The 19,682-nt window shown below is 42.2% G+C and overlaps 1 long non-coding RNA gene across 1 annotated transcript in view; it reads left to right on the forward strand.

Annotated features, from left to right (window-relative positions):
- The window catches only part of LOC118659864, a 33,762-nt gene extending 16,328 nt beyond the window's left edge, over window positions 1–17,434 (forward strand). Inside the window, exons 2-3 of the long non-coding RNA XR_004968729.1 lie at window positions 1,074–1,220; window positions 17,111–17,434. This is a non-coding gene — a long non-coding RNA (uncharacterized LOC118659864). The remainder of the gene's footprint in view (window positions 1–1,073; window positions 1,221–17,110) is intronic.
- The last annotated feature ends 2,248 nt before the right edge of the window (window positions 17,435–19,682 follow it).

The following is a 19,682-nucleotide window of genomic DNA, read 5'->3' on the forward strand; positions in this document are numbered from 1 at the left end:
GATTTAAGACAGGAATCAGCCGGGCGGCGTGGTTCTGTGGTTGAGCATCGACCTATGAACCAGGAGCTCAGCTCGCTTCCCGCTCAGGGCACATGCCCAGGGTGCAGGAGGCAGCCGATCCATGATTCTCCCTCATCACTGATGTTTCTCTCTCTCCCTGTCCCTTCCTCTCTGAAATAAAAATAAAATAAAGGCTGGAATCAGTGATTCTCACATCAATTCCTACAGTCTTCCTGGGATGGGCTTTAGGAATAAGGACAATATTTAATCAGGGAATATCAACTCCAGGCCTTCTCGCCCACAAATGAGGTATGGTCACTCGGTTTCATAGTCAGTGCTGTCAAAACCCTAAGTCCAGTGGAGTGAAGTTTAAAGATCGAATGGGCTTTGTATAGTGATTCGTCAGTCGGGCAGCATCAAATGGAGCAGGTAGGAAGCAGCCCCGAGAGCCATAAAAGGCAAGAGGCTTTATGGGTAGAAGGCGGGGGAACAAGGACTTTGTTCTGGGCCAAAGAGCAGGTAAGTTGTTGGCAGATTATTTTCCTTAGGGGGGTGGCAGGGGTCTATCCCGCAGATGGATTAATGCTGAGCAGGCGCCTCCTGATTGCCTGGCTTAAGATTCCAGGGCGGCGGTGGGGTGGGGTGGAGGGGGGGGAGGAGGGAGCTAAGACTGTGCTGAAGCCTTATTTTGGTGTGGGCCTGTTGCCTTGTCTTTAACGGTGCCATGAACACTATTACTAAATATAGCAGATGTCGATCTTGGAGTACATTTGTTCCCCAGTGCCACCTCGAGGAAGGAATTGGAATAGAGAGGCAGAGAGTATGTGCGAGTACTTATGTCCATTTTAGCCACTGAGCTACCTCTTTTGCCTTTTGCATGTATTTCTTCTGTAAAAATAAGGCCACCTACAATGGTACTGTGTCATTAAATAGTGATGCAAACATTTTTCCTGACTGAAGTCACTGACTAGAAAGAATTTTAGAGAGAACATGTTACCATTTAAATAAAAGGTGGTAATTTAGGCCCAATGCAGACCTGCTGATTAAGTGTGAGCCTTGCTTTCACTTTACAGCACAGAAAGCGATGGAAAAGTGAAAAAAACAACTGGCCATCTTAGCAGCTGAACTGCCTCTGTGCCAGAATGTTTCCCCTTCTGTACCGGAGACACCAGCTGGAAGCTGTCTGCTACCTCTTCCTAATCCCGGAGTTCCCCTTTCTGGTGAGCACATTGTTCTAGTGTGAAAAAACCTACTTCCTTGGGGGTTGTTGGGGGTTTCATGAGTTAATAAAGTGCTCAGAACAGTGCCTAGAACAAGTATGTCAAACTTGCGGCTGGCGGGCCACATGCCTCGTTTATTTTGACATGCTTGGCCTAGAACATAGCAAGTGCTATTTAAGAGTTTGCTGTTATTAGCCGAAACCGGTTTGGCTCAGTGGATAGAGCGTCGGCCTGCGGACTGAAGGGTCCCAGGTTCGATTCCGGTCAGGGGCATGTACCTGAGTTGCGGGCACATCCCCAGTAGGAGATGTGCAGGAGGCAGCTGATCGATGTTTCTCTCTCATCGATGTTTCTAACTCTCTATCTCTCTCCCTTCCTCTCTGTAAAAAATCAATAAAATATTAAAAAAAAAAAAAAAAAAAAAAAAAAGAGTTTGCTGTTATTAGTGGGCATTACCTGGATGTCAGGTGGTAAGAATACCTGAAAACAACAACCAGCACACACAGTCTATTGAGGAACCAAATAATATGTAGAAGAGGAATATATTACCTAACTTGTCAAGTAGGAGAAAACATCTGAGAGCAATCAAAGGAGAGTTAATAAAGAACAATTGGGTGGCCCAGCCGGTGTGGCTCAGTGGTTGAGCATCGACCTATGAACCAGAAGGTCACTGTTCGATTCCTGGTCAGGGCACATACCTGGGTTGCGGGCTTGATACTTAATGTGGGGTGTGTAGGAGGCAGCCAATCAATGATTCTCTCTCATCATTGATGTTTCTATCTCTCCCTCTCCTTTCCTCTCTGAATTCATAAAAATTTTAAAAAAAGAACAATTGGCCCTAACGGGTTTGGCTCAGCGGATCGGCCTGCGGACTCAAGGGTCCCAGGTTTGATTCCAGTCAAGGGCATGTACCTTGGTTGCGGGCACATCCCCAGTAGGGGGCGTGCAGGAGGCAGCTGATCGATGTTTCTCTCATCGATGTTTCTGACTATCCCTCTCCCCTCCTCTCTGTGAAAAATCAATAAAATATATTTTTTAAAAAAAAGAACAATTGGGTAAATTATCTCTGAACAATGGTACCATCAAATATACCGTTATAAAAAACTGGCTTTGGGTAGAAGGTTCACAGAAAGAAAGAGTAAGAAAGGAAGTGGGGATTGGAATAGGCTATAGCGGCTAAATAAAAATGGTTCTTATGGAACATGAGTCAGTGATATGATCTAAATACTATAAAAGGCAAAAGCCACATTTAGACATGGGAACAAACTGGCCTGAAGAGCAGAACATGCTTCATTATTCCATTTCCTTTGGCTCTTGCTGGGCCCCAGCTAAAAAAGCCTATTCAGACTTTCTTTTTGTTATATTTCCAAAAATCACATGTTGGCATAAAGTTGAAAGGAGTACAATCTTGACCTGAAGTTTGGAAAAAAAGAGGAATACGAACAACTATTAAGCACCCAAACCAGCTTGATGGGGACTTAACGACCTGTGGCTCATGTTTGGAAGAGAGAAGCTTCCATTACTGTATTCTGATCAGTCCAGAACAGTGGAATAAGAAATCACAGTGTAAAACTTCCAGCAGGGGGAATAAATACTGAACACCAGGAAGAACCTAACCACAAGAATGATTCGGTTAGTGGGACCAGCAGCCAATGGAAGTTGGGAATGAGAATATTATGGGTTCAGAAAACTGCCCCTCAGGCTGGCTTCAGCGTAAACCTGATCTCAAAATTGTCCTGAGAAAATACTGTGGTCAGTTAAGTCCAGTGAGCACTGATCTATCCTCCGTATTTCTCTGAGTGTAGACTTTAATTACTGTCCCCAAGTCCAAGATGACTAGGGGAGCATAATGATTACACTACACGCCTCGGAGTTTTGGGCACCTGTGGCCATCTCGTGATGTGCTGGGCTGCATATCTGGCGCTTCGGCCAGGTGGGCCACGCTGTCCTAGAACACACAGATAGGAAGGTACTGACATCAGGCCAGGCCTTGAGATTGGTCTCATGGCCCCTTCCCAGCATGCAGGCCTTCTTTCTCAGAAGGCCTGGAAGTCTCATTCCAAATTTGGGAGACTAAGGACTGGAAAAAGTATAAATAGAGTTTCCTCCATGTTGGGGGCCCAGAATTTGAAAGACACATTTTTCTCTGGGCCTCCACAAAATTTAATAATAAAATGTAACTCTTGCAGTCAGTGCTGCAGTTCAGCCTCTGCTTCGGCAGGGTGCTGTAACTGTAGTCGCTGGCCATGGAAGTCGGCGCTGCAGTTCAGCCCTTGCTTCGGCGGGGTGCTGTAGCTGCAGTCAGCTGGCCAGCTTAATAAAGGCTCTTAAATTTAAATTCTGAGTTGGTGGTCTATCTCGCTGAGTGAACCCATAACAGTGAGATTGATGGCAATGATTCCACTCCCCGTGGTTTCCCCACGTGTGCAATGGAAATCTCTTGGTTTTCATCTGTATTCATTTCATTTCATGAGAAAACCATTGAGGTGCCACTACCACTGATAGTAACACATGTGGTTTATGCAAATTGGGAGCAAACAGGGGAAGCAGGAAACAACATTGGTGTTGACCTGTGGAACTGGCTTGTCACTCTGGCCAGTGCCTGTCCTGCCAGTTAGGTAAAATGGCACCCTCTCAGAGATTCTTTCCTGACTTCTCTTATTGAGTTGGGCTCTCCCTCTACCCCAGATGGAGAGTACTGCAGTCAGGAAGTCTCACAATGATCTATCACTTACTCATTGTCAGCCTCCCTCTCTGAATGCATGATCCAGTGAGCTGGGTGACAGTCCTGTCTTTTTAAAAGCCCTATCACCCAATACCTAGAAGGGTGCCTGGCATTTAATAAATGCGCTTTTTTTTTTTTTTTTTTTTTAATGAACAAGAGGCAGCTCTTTTAAAAAAAATGTTTTCATTGAATTTTTTTTTTTAGAGAGAGATATCCCAATCCCTGCCTCCTGCACATCCCCACATGGCATTGAGCATAAAACCTGGGCTTGTGCACCAACTGGGACTGGAACTGGTGACCTCCTGGTGCATGGGGTGATGCCTAACCAACTGAGATGCACCAACTAGGCCAGCTTTTATATGTTTTTTTAAAAAATTGATTTTTAGAGAGAGAGGAAGGGATAGGGAGAGAGAAACATTGATGGGCTGCCTCCCACATGCCTCCCACTGGGGATCGAGCCCACAATCTGGGCATGTGCCCTGACCAGGAATCAAACTGTGACCTCTTAGTGCACAGGGGCCTGGGCAAGAGGCAGCTCTTTACGATAGGATGCTTTTGAATGGCTAATCACTTGCATTCTTTTGTTGGAAATCCCTGATTCCCTGTGAAAAAGGGCACAGGCGGGAAAGGCCAAGAATATGCATATCTAGGATTGTTATTCAGGATTTCCTAGTTTTGGCAGGGTTCATCAAGATGTCTGGGAGCCCTAGCTGGTTTGGCTCAGTGGATAGAGCTTCGGCCTGCAGATTGAAGAGTCCCAGATTCGATTCCAGTCAAGGGCACATGCCTGGGGTGTAGGCTCGATCCCCAGTAGGGGGCATGCAGGAGGCAGGTGATCAATGATTCATCATTGATGTTTCTATCTCTCTCTCCCTCTCCCTTTCTCTCTGAAATCAATAAAAAATATATTAAAAAAAAGATATCTGGGAAAGCCTGGATTTTTGCTTTGGGTGATGGAAGATGTATCTAAAAGGGCAAGAGCATGTGGTAGGATAAAATAGCCAATTAGAAAAAAAAGGCTGCCGAAACCGGTTTGGCTCAGTGGATAGAGCGTCGGCCTGCGGACTGGGGGGTCCCGGGTTCGATTCCGGTCAGGGGCATGTACCTGGGCTGCCGGCACATCCCCAGTGGGAGATGTGCAGGAGGCGGCTGGTCGATGTTTCTCTCTCATCGATGTTTCTAGCTCTCTATCTCTCTCCCTTCCTCTCTGTAAAAAATCAATAAAATATATTTAAAAAAAAAAAGAAAAAAAAAAAAAAAAAAAAAGGCTAAGGTTAGAGGCACAAGTGTTCTCTCCCACAACTTGTAGACTCCTAGGTCAGTGGTCCCTTGAGTGTGGCTCTTCCACAAAATACCTACTTGTGCGCACGGGCCACAAAGTTTCAATCGCATTGTATGTGCGTGCCCACATGTGGTATTTTGTGGAAGAGCCACACTCAAGGGGCCAAAGAGCCGCATGTGGCTCGCGAGCCGCAGTTTGCCGACCACTGTGCTAGGGTGATGAGATGTAGTAGTTCTACTGGAACATTCCTGGGTTACAACTGCTGTGCTGGCGTAATTCTGAGAGTGCTTCTTTATATCCTCAGCAGTTTCCTCATTTGGGTGACAAATTTTATGCTCATCCTGTCTTTAAGGTTCTGTCCACTCCCTTTCACCGTCCAGTCATACAGGGGCCACAGTGTCTATTGAGATAAGGATGGAATATGTGTAAGAACGGGGAGGAAGTGATTGCAATTTTGGAGTTCATAAATAATTATGAGGGGAATCTCAAATATTTATTGACCCTCATAATATGATTCTCCTAAGTTTTGCCAGTCAAATGGTCTTTGTGTTTCCCAATTTTCATTACCCAAGGACATTTGGGGCCATAGCTACAGGGATGAAGCTCAGGATGTGAAGTGTTCTGATGTTTTCATTTTCCATAGCCTTCATCACCATTATTTAAAATGTCTTCACAGCAGTCTATGGGCTTGGCATACCATAATTTAAGCATTCAACTTTTGTATATTTAGGTTGTTTCATTTTTTCTGTTGTATTTATTTATTTGTTAAGCCTCACCAGAGGATATTTTTCCATTGATTTATTTTATTGTCTATAGTTTTACATAAGTCTTTTTCCCCCCCAATTAACCCCCCCCCCCCCCGAGCCATTCCCACCCCGGGCGAGCCCCCACCGCCCTAGTGTCTGTGTCCATTGGTTATGCTAATATGCATGTGTACAAGTCCTTTGGTTGCTCTCTAACCCTCCCTCCCCTGGCATTTGTCTCTGGATCTATTCTTGTTCATCAAATTATGTTGATCCTTATATCCCACATATGAGTGAGATCATGTGATATTTATCTTTTGCCGACTGGCTTATTTTGCTTAGCATAATGATCTCCAGTACCATCCATGCTGTTGCAAATGGTAAAAGTTCCTTTTTTTTCATAGCGGCATAGTAGTCCATTGTGTAGATGTACCACAGTTTTTTAATCCACTCTTCTGCTGATGGGCACTTAGGCTGTTTCCAAATCTTAGCTATTGTAAATTGTGCTGCTGTGAACATAGGGGTGCATATATCCTTTCTGATTGGTGTTTCTGGTTCCTTGGGATATAGTCCTAGGAGTGAGATTACTGGGTCAAATGGTAGTTCCATTTTTAACTATTTGAGAAAACTCCATACTGTCTTCCACAATGGCTGCACCAGTCTGCATTCCCACCAGCAGTGCAGGAGGGTTCCTTTTTCTCCGTATCCTCACCAGCACTTGTCATCTGTTGATTTGTTGATGATAGCCATTCTGACAGGTGTGAAATGGTATCTCGTTGTTTTGATTTGCATCTCTTGAATAAGTAGTGACTTTGAGCATGTTTTCATATGTCTCTGAGCCTTCTGTATGTCCTCTTTCGAAAAGTGTCTATTTAGATCCTTTGCCCATTTTATTTTTTTTTATTTTTTTTTATTTTATTTTTTTATTTTTATTTTTTTTAATTTTTATTGCTTAAAGTATTACAAAGGGTATTACATATGTGTCCATTTTATCCCCCCGCCCTAGACAGTCCCCTAGCCTCCCCTATCCCCCAATGTCTTATGCCCACTGGTTATGCTTATATGCATGCATATAAGTCCTTTGGTTGATCTCTTACCCCCCTACCTCCTGCCCCGCAACCCTCCCCGGCCTTCCTGCTGCAGTTTGACAATCTGTTTGAGGCAGCTCTGCCTCTGTATCTATTATTGTTCAAAAGTTTATAATGGTCTCTATTATCCATGAATGAGTGAGATCATGTGGTATTTTTCCTTCATTGACTGGCTTATTTCACTTAGCATAATGCTCTCCAGTTCCATCCATGACGTTGCAAATGGTAAGAGTTCCTTCCTTTTTAGAGCAGCATAGTATTCCATCGTGTAGATGTACCACAGTTTTCTAATCCATTCATCTACTGATGGGCACTTAGGCTGTTTCCAGATCTTAGCTATGGTGAATTGTGCTGCTATGAACATAGGGGTGCATATATCCTTTCTGATTGGTGTTTCTGGTTTCTTGGGATATATTCCTAGAAGTGGGATCACAGGGTCAAATGGGAGTTCCATTTTCAGTTTTTTAAGGAAACTCCATACTGTCTTCCATAGTGGCTGCACCAGTCTGCATTCCCACCAGCAGTGCACAAGTGTTCCTTTTTCTCCACATCCTCTCCAGCACTTGTCGTTTGTTGATTTGTTGATGATAGCCAGTCTGACAGGTGTGAGATGGTACCTCATTGTTGTTTTGATTTGCATCTCTCGGATGATTAGTGACTTTGAGCATGTTTTCATATGTCTCTTGGCTTTCTGAATGTCCTCTTTTGAAAGGTGTCTATTTAGGTCCTTTGCCCATTTTTTGATTGGATTGTTTATCTTCCTTTTGTTAAGTTGTATGAGTTCCCTATAAATTTTGGAGATTAGGCCCTTATCAGATATGACATTGGCAAATATGTTTTCCCACACAGTGGGTTTTCTCGTTGTTTTGTTGATGGTTTCTTTTGCTGTGCAGAAGCTTTTTATTTTGATGTAGTCCCATTTGTTCATTTTCTCTTTCGTTTCAAGTGCCCTAGGAGCTGTATCAGTGAAGAAATTGCTTTGGCATATGTCTGAGATTTTGTTGCCTTTGGATTCTTCTAGAATTTTTATGGTTTCCTGTCGTACATTTAAGTCCTTTATCCATTTTGAGTTTATTTTTGTGTATGGTGTAAGTTGGTGGTCTAGTTTCATTTTCTTGCATATATCTGTCCAATTTTCCCAACACCATTTATTGAAGAGACTATCTTGGCTCCATTGTATGTTCTTGCCTCCTTTGTCAAATATTAATTGAGCATATTGGTTCGGGCCGATTTCTGGGCTCTCTATTCTATTCCATTGATCTATATGCCTATTCTTGTGCCAGTACCAGGCAGTTTTGAGAACAGTGGCTTTGTAATACATCTTGATATCTGGTATTGAGATCCCACCTACTTTGGTCTTTTTCAGGATTGCTGCAGCTATTCGGGGTCTTTTTTTATTCCAGATGAATTTTTGGAGAGTTCGTTCTAGATCTCTGAAGTATGCCATTGGTATTTTAATGGGAAGTGCATTGAATTTATAGATTGCTTTGGGTAGTATGGACATTTTAATGATGTTGATTCTACCAATCCATGAACACGGTATGTTCTTCCATCTGTTTATGTCTTCCTCTATATCATTTTTCAACGTCCTGTAGTTTTCTGAGTAGAGGTCTTTTACCTCTTTAGTTAAGTTTATTCCTAGGTAGCTTAATTTTTTTGGTGCGATGGTAAACGGGATTGTTTTTATAATCTCTCTTTCTGAAAGTTCACTATTGGTGTATAGAAATGCCTCGGATTTCTTGGGGTTAATTTTGTATCCTGCTACATTGCCAAATTCATGTATTAAGTCCAGTAGCTTTTTGATGGAGTCTCTAGGGTTTTGTATGTATAATATCATGTCGTCTGCAAATAAGGACAGTTTTACTTCCTCTTTTCCAATTTGGATGCCTTTTATTTCTTCTTCTTGCCGAATTGCAATGGCTAACACTTCCAGTACTATGTTGAAGAGGAGTGGTGAGAGGGGGCATCCCTGTCTTGTTCCTGTTCTTAGGGGGAATGGTGTTAGTTTTTGTCCATTGAGTATGATGTTGGCTGTGGGCCTGTCATATATGGCTTTTATTATGTTGAGGTATGATCCTTCTACTCCCACCTTGCTGAGAGCTTTTATCAAAAATGGGTGTTGAATTTTGTCAAATGCTTTTTCTGCATCAATTGATATGACCATGTGGTTTTTTTCTTTCAATTTGTTTATGTGATGTATCACGTTTATTGATTTGCGGATATTGTACCATCCTTGCATCCCTGGGATAAATCCTACTTGTTCATGGTGTATGATCTTTCTGATGTACTGCTGGATCCGATTTGCTAAGATTTTGTTGAGGATTTTGGCATCTATGTTCATGAGGGATATTGGCCTGTAATTCTCTTTCATTGTGTTGTCTTTACCTGGTTTTGGTATTAGGGTGATGCTGGCTTCATAGAATGAGCTTGGAAGTGTTCCTTCCTCTTGAATTTTTTGTAGTAGTCTGAGGAGGATAGGTTTCAGTTCTTCCTTGAATGTTTGGTAAAACTCCCCTGTGAAGCCGTCTGGTCCTGGGCTTTTGTTTGCTGGAAGCTTTTTGATGACTGCTTCAATTTCTTCCATAGTTATTGGCCTGTTGAGATTTTTAGATTCTTCCTGATTGAGTTTTGGAATGTTGTATTTTTCTAGGAATTTGTCCATTTCCTCCAGGTTGTCTAGTTTGTTGGAGTAGAGCTGTCCATAGTATTTTTTAACAATCATTTGTATTTCTGTGGGGTCTGTTGTTATTTCGCCTCTATCGTTTCTGATTTTGTTTATTTGGGTCCTCTCTCTTTGCTTCTTGGTGAGTCTGGCTAGAGGTTTGTCAATCTTGTTTATCCTTTCAAAGAACCAGCTCTTGGTTTCATTGATTTTCTGTATTGTTTTTTTGGTCTCTATGTCATTTATTTCTGCTCTAATCTTTATTATCTCCTTCCTTCTGCTCACTCTGGGGTTTTCTTGTTGCTCTCTTTCTAATTCTTTGAGTTGTAGAGTTAGATGATTTACTACCATTTTTTCTTGTTTTTTGAGATAGGCCTGTAGAGCTATAAACTTCCCTCTCAGGACTGCTTTCATTGTGTCCCATAGGTTTTGGATTGTTGTGTTTTCATTGTCATTAGTTTCCAGGATGTTTCGAATTTCTTCTTTGATTTCATTGGTAACCCAATCAATATTTAATAGCATGCTATTCAGCTTCCAGGTGTTTGAGTATTTTGGGTTGTTTTTATTGTAGTTTATTTCTAATATTATGCCATCGTGGTCTGCGAAGACGCTTTTTATGATTTCAATCTTCTTGAATTTGGGGATACTTTGCTTGTGACCCAATATATGGTCTATTTTTGAATATGTCCTATGAGCATTTGAGTAGAATGTATATTCCCTGGCTTTCGGGTGAAGTGTTCTGAAGATGTCTATTAAGTCCATCTGATCTAGTGAGTCATTTAGGATTGCTGTATCTTTGCTGATTATTTGTCTAGAAGACTTATCCAGTGCTGTCAGTGGTGTATTAAAGTCCCCTACAATGATTGTATTGTTGTCGATCTCTCCTTTGATATCCTCCAGGAGTTTTTTTATGAATTTGGGTGCTCCTGCACTGGGTGCATATATGTTTACCAGGGTTATATCTTCTTGTTGTATTGATCCCTTTAGTATTATGAAGTGGCCTTCCTTATCTCTTGTTATGGCCTTCACTTTGAGGTCTATTTTGTCCGATATAAGTATTGCTACCCCAGCTTTCTTTTCCTTTCCATTTGCCTGAAAGATATTTTTCCATCCTTTCACTTTCAGTCTGTGTGAGTCCCTTCTAATGAGGTGGGTTTCTTGTAGACAGCAGATGTATGGGTCATGTTTTTTTATCCATTCAGCCACTCGATGTCTTTTGTTTGGAGCATTTAGTCCGTTTACGTTTAAAGTTATTATTGAAAGGTACTTGTTTGTAGGCATTTCTGTTTTTGTGTGGCTGTTTTCTTTCTGAGCTTTTTATTTCTTATTTTTATACCAGTCCCTTTAGCATTCCTTGCATTGCTGGCTTGGTGGTGATAAACTCCCTTAGCCTTTTTTTGTCTGTGAAGCTTCTTATTTCCCCTTCAAGTTTGAATGATAGCCTTGCTGGATAGAGTATTCTTGGATTCAGTCCTTTGCTTTGCATCACTTTGTAAATTTCCGTCCATTCTTTTCTGGCCTGATGTGTTTCTGTTGAGAAATCATTTGACAATCTAATGGGAGATCCCTTGTATGTAACTTTCCGTCTCTCTCTTGCAGCCTGTAAGATTCTCTCTTTGTCCTGAACATTTGCCATGGTAATTATGATGTGTCTTGGTGTGGGTCTTTTTGGGTTCACCTTGTTTGGGACTCTCTGGGCTTGTGTGACTTTTTTCTTCCCCACCTCAGGGAAGTTTTCTGATATTATTTCTTCTAATAGGTTTTCTAATCCTTGTTCATCCTTCTGTTGTTCTGGTACCCCTATTATTCGTATGTTGTTTCGTTTCATGTTGTCCCAAAGCTCCCTTAGGCTCTCCTCCTGTCTTTTCATTTTTTTCTCCAATTGCAGTACGTTTTGGGTGTGTTTTGCTTCCTTGTCTTCTAAATCACTAATTCGGTCCTCCGCTTCTCCTAGTCTACTGTTGATACTTTCAATGGAGTTTTTCATTGCAGCTATATCACTCTTCATTTCTTCTTGGGTCTTACTTAAGTTGTTGATTTTTTCATCTGTTTCTTCTAGCTTCTTGGAGAGGTTGTTGATTTTTTCCTCCATCCGGTTTATGCACTCTAGGACCCTTATTCTGAATTCTTTTTCTGTCATGTTGCATGCCTCTGTATTACTTAGCTGCTTTTCTGGAGAGTCCTCCTTCTCTTTCCTTTGGGGGTTTCTTTGTCTACCCATGTTTGATCTCGCTGACATATCTAGACGTTGAGTCGTTCAGTGGCTGCTCCCTTGGTGGCAGTGACTCCTTGGTCTGTGGTTGCTCTTCGGGCGGTTGCGGTAGCAGCTGCTCTTCAGTTGGCAGCAGCTCCTCTGGTGGGTGCTGTTCACAGCTGTGGTGGCTCTTCTGGCTGGTGGAGCAAGGTTTCACGTACAGCTGCTGTTCCTCAGCAGAGGGTGTGGTGCTCAGGAGGTTGCTGTTGCTTGGATCTGCTGCGTTGATTTAAAGGCACAAAATACAACACAACAAGGCACCACGTACCAGGCACTATACACAAATATATTCACGATATGAATAACCCCAAATAAAGGTGACCACCTGAATTAAGAGAATTAGGGGATAAGGAAGAAGGAAGAGAAAAAGAGAAAAGAGAAAAAAGAAAAGAAAATTAGGGACCAAAAAAAGGAGTGCAAAAATGAAATTGGGAAAAAGGAGGGGGGAAAATAAAAGCGAGAAAAGAAAAGAAAAGAAAAAAAAAGAGCGAAAAGAGAGAATGAAGTGGAAGAGGGGAAGAGACTTTTTTATATGAGGAGAATACTCCTATAGAACAGCCATTAATCCCAACAAATTCCAGCAACAGCTCCCTGGAGATGAATGCAAACTAGAAACAACCAATAATATAACGATGAAAATAGAATGGAGAACACTAATCCCAAAATAAAATAAAGAGAAAATAAAATGGCACTTTAAAAAAAAAATGGTAAAATGGTAGCAGTAATAATACTGGTTAAAAATAAGAAGGTAGTAATTAAAAGGGTAAAATCAGGTGATGGAAAAAAGAAGAAAAAAAAAAAGAAAAAAAAGAAGAATAAAAGAAAAAAAAAAAAAAAAAAGAGAAAAAAAATTGGTTTCTTAGTTAAAAGGTGAAAAAAGAAAAAAAAAATATTGCAGTAGTGAAGGTCCTTCGGTTCTTCTATTCTTCAGTGTGGCTCGCCTTAGACCTGCCAGGTATTCAGGAGAGTGTTGAGTTTCCCTGCGATACACTGTTCCTCTGTGTTGTAAACCACAGTCCTTATTTTAAAGCAAGCCGCATTTGTTTCCCAGACTGCCTTATTTTGTGTTTAGCAAAGAGTCAGTTTGTGGGTCAGCCTCTGGGTGGCAGTGTTCTGGGGTTGGCCTCTGAGGCTACAGGGCCTCTCTGTCCAGTGGAAGTTCACTGCCCAGAGCTGGCTGCATAAGAGTTACCAGTGCTGTGTTGTTGCTGGGATTGAAAATCCCTCTATAGGCCAGACCCTGTTAACTCCCAGGGACTGATCAGGTTATTTTAATCCTTGATCTCCTACAGGGTGGAATCTGGGTGTGGCTGTGCTCCTTGCCTGGGGGCTGGGGGGAGGAGTCTCACTCTCCGGAGAGAATGGCTGCCTCAGTCCTGGGCTCAGGGGTGTCTCAGCACTCAATTCGCTGCCGCCTCTCCCGGCCCCCCTTCTCTCCTCAGTCTCTCCCCAGATTCTACTCCTCCGCACACTCTCCCTCTCTTCAGCACAGGTGAGTGTCTGTATCCGAAATGTCCCATGAACAGGGTTCAGTGAAAACAAACAAACAAACGCCGGCCGCGGAAACGGGGAAGGCTTGGTTTCTGTAAGCTTCTTCTCTTACCGGGACTGCATGGTCTGGTCAGCTCTTCAGGCTGCCCCCTTTAGGCTCAGTCCTCTGTGATCACAGACCCAGCTCTCAATTCCCCCGGCGGCGCCAGGAATCCCGCAGTTCTCCTTTCCCCCGTCAGGGGCTCTGCCTGTCCCAAGGGACGCGGCTGTCTGCCACGCGGTCTCCCTCCGACTCTCTGGGCTCAGAGGTGTGGCAAACTTTCCTGCCCAAATCCCTGGTTTTTTTACCTTTCCAGGGGAGTTCTGCTCTTCCCGGCTGCAAACCGTCTCGCCAGCTGAGGAATTTCGCCAATTCGGGGTGGATGTTACTAGTTTCAGCTGCTCACTCCATTTGCTCAGGGACATGACCTGGGACGCGTCTGCCTATACCGCCGCCATCTTCCCGGATCCCTTTGCCCATTTTTTGATTGGATCATTCATCTTCCTTTTGTTAAGTGTATGAGTTCTCTGTAAATTTTGGAGATTAAACCCTTATCAGTGATATCATTGGCAAATATGTTCTCCCATGCAGTGGGCTTTCTTGTTGTTTTGTTGATGGTTTCTTTTGCTGTGCAGAAGCCTTTTATTTTGATGTAGTCCCATTTGTCTATTTTCTTAGTTTCCAATGCCCTAGGACAGGGATCCTCAAACTACGGCCCGCGGGCCACATGCAAATACAAATATTATATTTGTTCCGGTTTTGTTTTTTTTACTTCAAAATAAGATATGTGCAGTGTGCATAGGAATTTGTTCATAGTTTTTTTTTAAACTATAGTCCAGTCCTCCAACGGTCTGAGGGACAGTGAACTGGCCCCCCTGTTTAAAAAGTTTGAGGACCCCTGCCCTAGGAGCTGTATCAGTGAAGAAATTGCTTTGGCATAAGTCTGAGATTTTGTTGCCTTTGGATTCCTCTAGTATTTTTGTGGTTTCCCATCTTACATTCAAGTCCTTTATCCATTTTGAGTTTATTTTTGTGTATGGTATAAGTTGGTGGTCTAGTTTCATTTTTTTTGCATGTATCTATCCAATTTTCCCAACACCATTTATTGAAGAGACTGTCTTGACTCCATTGTATGTTCTTGCCTCCTTTATCAAATATTAATTGAGCATATTGGTTCAGGTCGATTTCTGGGTTCTCTATTCCTAGGTATCTTAATTTTTTTGGTGCAATGGTAAATGGGATTATTTTTTTTGTTTCTCTTTCTGTGAGTTTATTATTGGTGTATAAAAAGGCCATAGATTTCTGGGTGTTAATTTTATATCCTGCCACATTGCTGAATTCATTAATTAGGTCTAGTAGTTTTTTGATGGAGTCTTTGGGATTTTCTATGTATAGTATCATATCATCTTCAAATAAGGACAGTTTTACTTCTTTTTTTCCAATTTGGATGCCTTTTATTTCTTCCTCTTGTCTGATTGCTATGGCTAGCACTTCCAGTACTATATCGAACAGGAGTGGTGAAAGTGGGCATCCCTGTCTTGTTCCTGTTCTTAGGGGAAATGAGTTAGGTTTTGCCTATTGAGTATGATGTTGGCTGTAGGTTTGTCATATAAGGCTTTTATTATGTTGAGGTATGATCCCTCTATTCCCACTTTGCTGAGAGTTTTTACCAAGAAAGGGTGTTGGATTTTGTCAAATGCTTTTTCTGCGTTGATTGATATGATTACGTGGTTTTTGTCTCTCAATTTATTTATGTGATGTATCACATTTATTAATTTGTGGATATTGTACCATCCTTGCATCCCCGGAATAAATCTCACTTGGTCATGGTGAATGATCTTTCTAATGTAATGCTGAATCCCATTTGCTAGAATTTTGTTGAGGATTTTAGCATCTATGTTCATCAAGGATATTGGCCTGTAGTTCTCTTTCTTTGTGGTGTCTTTATCTGGTTTTGGGATTAGGGTAGTGCTGGCTTCATAGAAAGAGCTTGGAAGTGTATTTCATTGATTTTTTTTTTTAAATATATTTTATTGATTTTTTACAGAGAGGAAGGGAGAGAGATAGAGAGTTAGAAACATCGATGAGAGAGAATCATCGATCAGCTGCCTCCTGCACATCTCCCACTGGGGATATGCCCGCAACCCAGGTACATGCCCTTGACCGGAATCGAACCTGGGACCCCTCAGTCCGCAGGCCGACGCTCTATCCACTGAGCCAAACCGGTTTCGGCATCATTGATTTTTAGAGAGTGGAAAGGAGGGGCAGAGACAGAGAGAGACACATCAATTGGTTGTCCCCTGCACTCACTCCAACCAGGATTGGGTATTGACTACATGCCCTTGACTGGAATCAAACCCATGACCCTTCAGCCCCCAGGTCAATGCTCTATCCACTGAGTCAAACTGATAGGGCCATTTATTTCTATTGTAAATAATGTAAAAGCTGGAAGTATGCATGCATGCATGTTTTTTTTTTTAATATTTTAGATTAGTTAATTAAGATAAAATTCACAAAGAGGGGAAGGCTTAAGGACTGTGAGAGCAGCAGGAGGCAGAGGCTGTGAGGGGCAGTGACTTGATGACTAAGGTGTTTTCTCGCCTATACAATGTCCCTCATAGTCTTTTGTTATCCGTTTATAAGATGTTCCCACAGTTCTTTGGAATGTATAGTAGTAAACCCCCCATGGCAGGCTGGTGAAGGACTTGACAATCTGGTGATCAAGTGCTTTTGGACCTTGACTAGAGAATGTTGCACCTCAGATCTGGCTGGTGGGGAGGAAGTGAAGAAAAACTCTCCATATATACGCAGTATTGCATTTTTTATGCATCAAAGTATGATATATTTACATTTCCATATTATACATCTTGTTTTAACTTACATATTTATTGTTTTCTGTCCTTTGTTATCCTTTCAAAACATGTTAATGGCCCATGGGAAAAAATATTTCCTGGGTAAATAAGTAGAAGAAACTTACGTAAATCTAAAAGAAATTCACTCTTGTCTTTCAGATGTCCTACTTTGTTCTATTCAATGACTTTAAAGAAGACTTTACTGTTTTTATTTTCTTTATTAGAAATTAAAATAGACTTTTGATGTTGGAAAAAGCTATTTTCTCTGAGAGAAAAAGGTTTTCACTTTTAGATGCTTGAGGTAGAGGGATGAAGTTTAGGAAAACTTACTTGGCAGTTGTTTGATATTTTTTCTGGATGATTTGTTTAGAGAGATGTGTGCATCTCAACTGCTTAAAGATATCCTTTAGGAGAGATTTCTCACTGTCATACAGGATAGATGACAATGTAGGATGATGAGACTCTGCAGCTTTTGGTTGCTGGGATCATTCACATTTGAAGAATTGTTGGAAAATGCTGAGAATGATCTTACAGAGTTCTCCAATAGAGTGGCGAGGCAAGCAAAGCAAGGTCAGAGCGAGCCCAGAGCTGTGTGCTTTACAGCTGTCAACCCATTTAACTCTTACGACAATCCTAGGAGGTGGGCACTATTGTTTTCTGTGTCAGGGGATGAATTTGGACAAACTTGATTTTCTAGTTAAATGCTGGATCTGCTGTATGGTATTCGGGACCAAGTGCTGTTCTCCCTTCCAGAAGCTGACTGCTGGGCTAAGGGCTTCTCTGGGGTCAGAAAAGGCCGGTCAGCACCACTCTCACAGGACTGCATTCGATGAAAAGAAGAAAATCATTGTCAAGGAGAATGATTAGTAGTCCTGGTTTTAGCCATTTGCAAAGTCCAATAAAAAGCAAATTCCAAAGCAGTAATGTGTTTCAAATGTGAGTGTTAACAGCTGTGCTCTCACTTCTTTACAGAGTATAAATGTACAATTCCAAGCCTTTTCTTTGTGTTTAGAAAAAACTCTACCTTCACCTCAATGCTCTGGCCATACCACCTAGCTTGCTATTCCAAATTTACACCCAATTTCTTATTTCTTTCTACATATATTTACTTCTCTTTAAGGAGAGATCTGTACAGAGCTAAAGTTTTAAAACAGCAAATTACTAAATTCTTAATCATCCTTCAATATCTGTTTATGTTTTTGAACACACACACACACACACACACACACACACACACACACACACACACACACACATATATTTTAATAATGTTTTTAAAGAATTACCCTGCCCCATAAACCTATTTTTTCTTTATTTTCTTCTTCTTTCTGTTTTTCTACCTCCCTCCTTTCCTTCCTTTTCTTTTCTTCTTTTAAAGAATACTTCAGGGGAAACTCATCCCTTACTGTCTGTGGCAGAAGACTGAAGGGTGGTTGGATATTTTATATTCCCTCTGGTCTCTGAGTCACTGAGTTTATTTGTTTTTTTAAAAGTCAGTCAAAGTTGCTCTGTCAAAACGAAACTAGTCTCCACGATTTAAAATGCTCATCTATCAATGAACCAATCGAACCACTCCCTACAAAATGAACAAGCCAACCCCAAACACCTCAAATCTAACCAAAACCTCTCCAAATAGGTCCTCATTTTGAATTAAAGCCAGACAATCCTTTTTTCCTAATTCCTCTCGCTCTTAAGTAGAGGGTACAGCTCTCAACATGCCAAGTGGGAATTCAGATATGAGCAACTCTTTTAAAATTCTTATACTTTGTTTCTGGTTCTTTATTATCATAAAATTCCTCTACTTAGAAAGGCCACTTGGAAAACAGCATAGGGTAGGAGCGGGAATTTGGGAGGGCGCGGCTTTCCTGCCTCCCTGCTCGTTCAGAAAGTGTTGGGGTGGGGGTGGGGGGGGGGAAGGATGGTGGGACATTAGGCTGTAGGTGCTGGAGGGCCCTAGTTTTGAATCTAAGGGGAACTGAGAAGTGCCCCTCCAAATCTGTCACCTGAGTTGGACAGGCCCCACTGGAGTCTCACTTTTGGGGGTGAGGGTGGGAATCCTGGGAGGCAGAGATGCCAGAATTTTATATAGCGTGGGCTTAGGATGGTCGTCAGGCTAGATGGGCTTGTCTTACAGCTGCATATGGGTAGTACTTTGTACAAGATTGAGGTGATATTTGTTTTACTCATAAAAGAACATGGAAGAGGGATGCTGCTGATGATTGTGGGTGGGGGAAAGAAGGCAGGTTCTTTTAGTGCCTTCTTGGAACCACCACCGATGAGGAGACTTCTGAGATAGAATTTGAACTGTGACCATGCTAGAGTTGGACAGATTGGCACACTGGTGATGGAAGAGGCCAAGGTAAGCATGTTTGCCCAAGTCTGCACCAGGGGCAGTTTAGGTTGGCAAGTGTCCATCCTGGAGGGGAGAGATACACCCAGGTTTCACCATGGATGCTGTGATCTGTCTCTAGTTCAATGTCCTGGACGCTATGTTACTAATAGCCTCTGTAAGACAGGGACAACCACAGAAGCTCTGTAGTGATCTTGCCCACATGCAACTCACATGGGTGATGAGGCTCCTGCCTCATTTTGCCTCAACAGCTTAGGTATTGTAAGGGCCTGAATGTAGCTGGGGCAGGGCACATGGTGGAGATGGAGAGTGCTGGAGAAAATACCAAGACTGAAAAGTGAGGGGGGCTATTTGTGTGGGGGAGCAGAGGGCAGGGTTGGAGGACCAAGGGGTCTCAAATTGGCAAGTGTAGGCCAGACCAGTATAGTTTTGAATTCTTACAATTGATGTGATCTCGTTTGTACCCCATAAATGGGCAAAGCTTTGAGGGATCTAGAGTTTGACCTATTTCTAACTATGCCCGCTGCTACACTCTATGTGTAGATGCACTTTTAGATGGTGAGCACTCCTGCTTCTCATTCTGCTGCACATGTGTGTGTGTAGGCAGATGGGCTTTTGACCAGCTTCCATAATGCTGATCGAAAACTTGGTCTCCTTCCCAGTTTAGCAAAGATTCCTGCCTCCCCTCCTCCCCACCAACTCACACCACTCTGCCCAGGCAATTGCCCTGGTGTTTCTGGGTTTTGGGGGGACATTCCACTGGAGACACCGTTTTGAACATTACGTAGAGATACTGTTCTCATCACACACGAGCAGTTAGTTCTCTTTAACCAAAGAAAGCTAGCCAATAACAAAACTGTCAAGCATAGAGCCTTGTGGATGACACTCGGCAGACTTGACATAGAACTGTGTTTATCTTCAAACATGATTGGATAAACCAAGTCAGTTTGCCAAAATGTGTTACGTTTTCAATTC

Source organism: Myotis myotis, unplaced genomic scaffold, assembly GCF_014108235.1.
Source record: "Myotis myotis isolate mMyoMyo1 unplaced genomic scaffold, mMyoMyo1.p scaffold_m19_p_7, whole genome shotgun sequence".
Lineage (NCBI taxonomy): Eukaryota > Metazoa > Chordata > Mammalia > Chiroptera > Vespertilionidae > Myotis > Myotis myotis.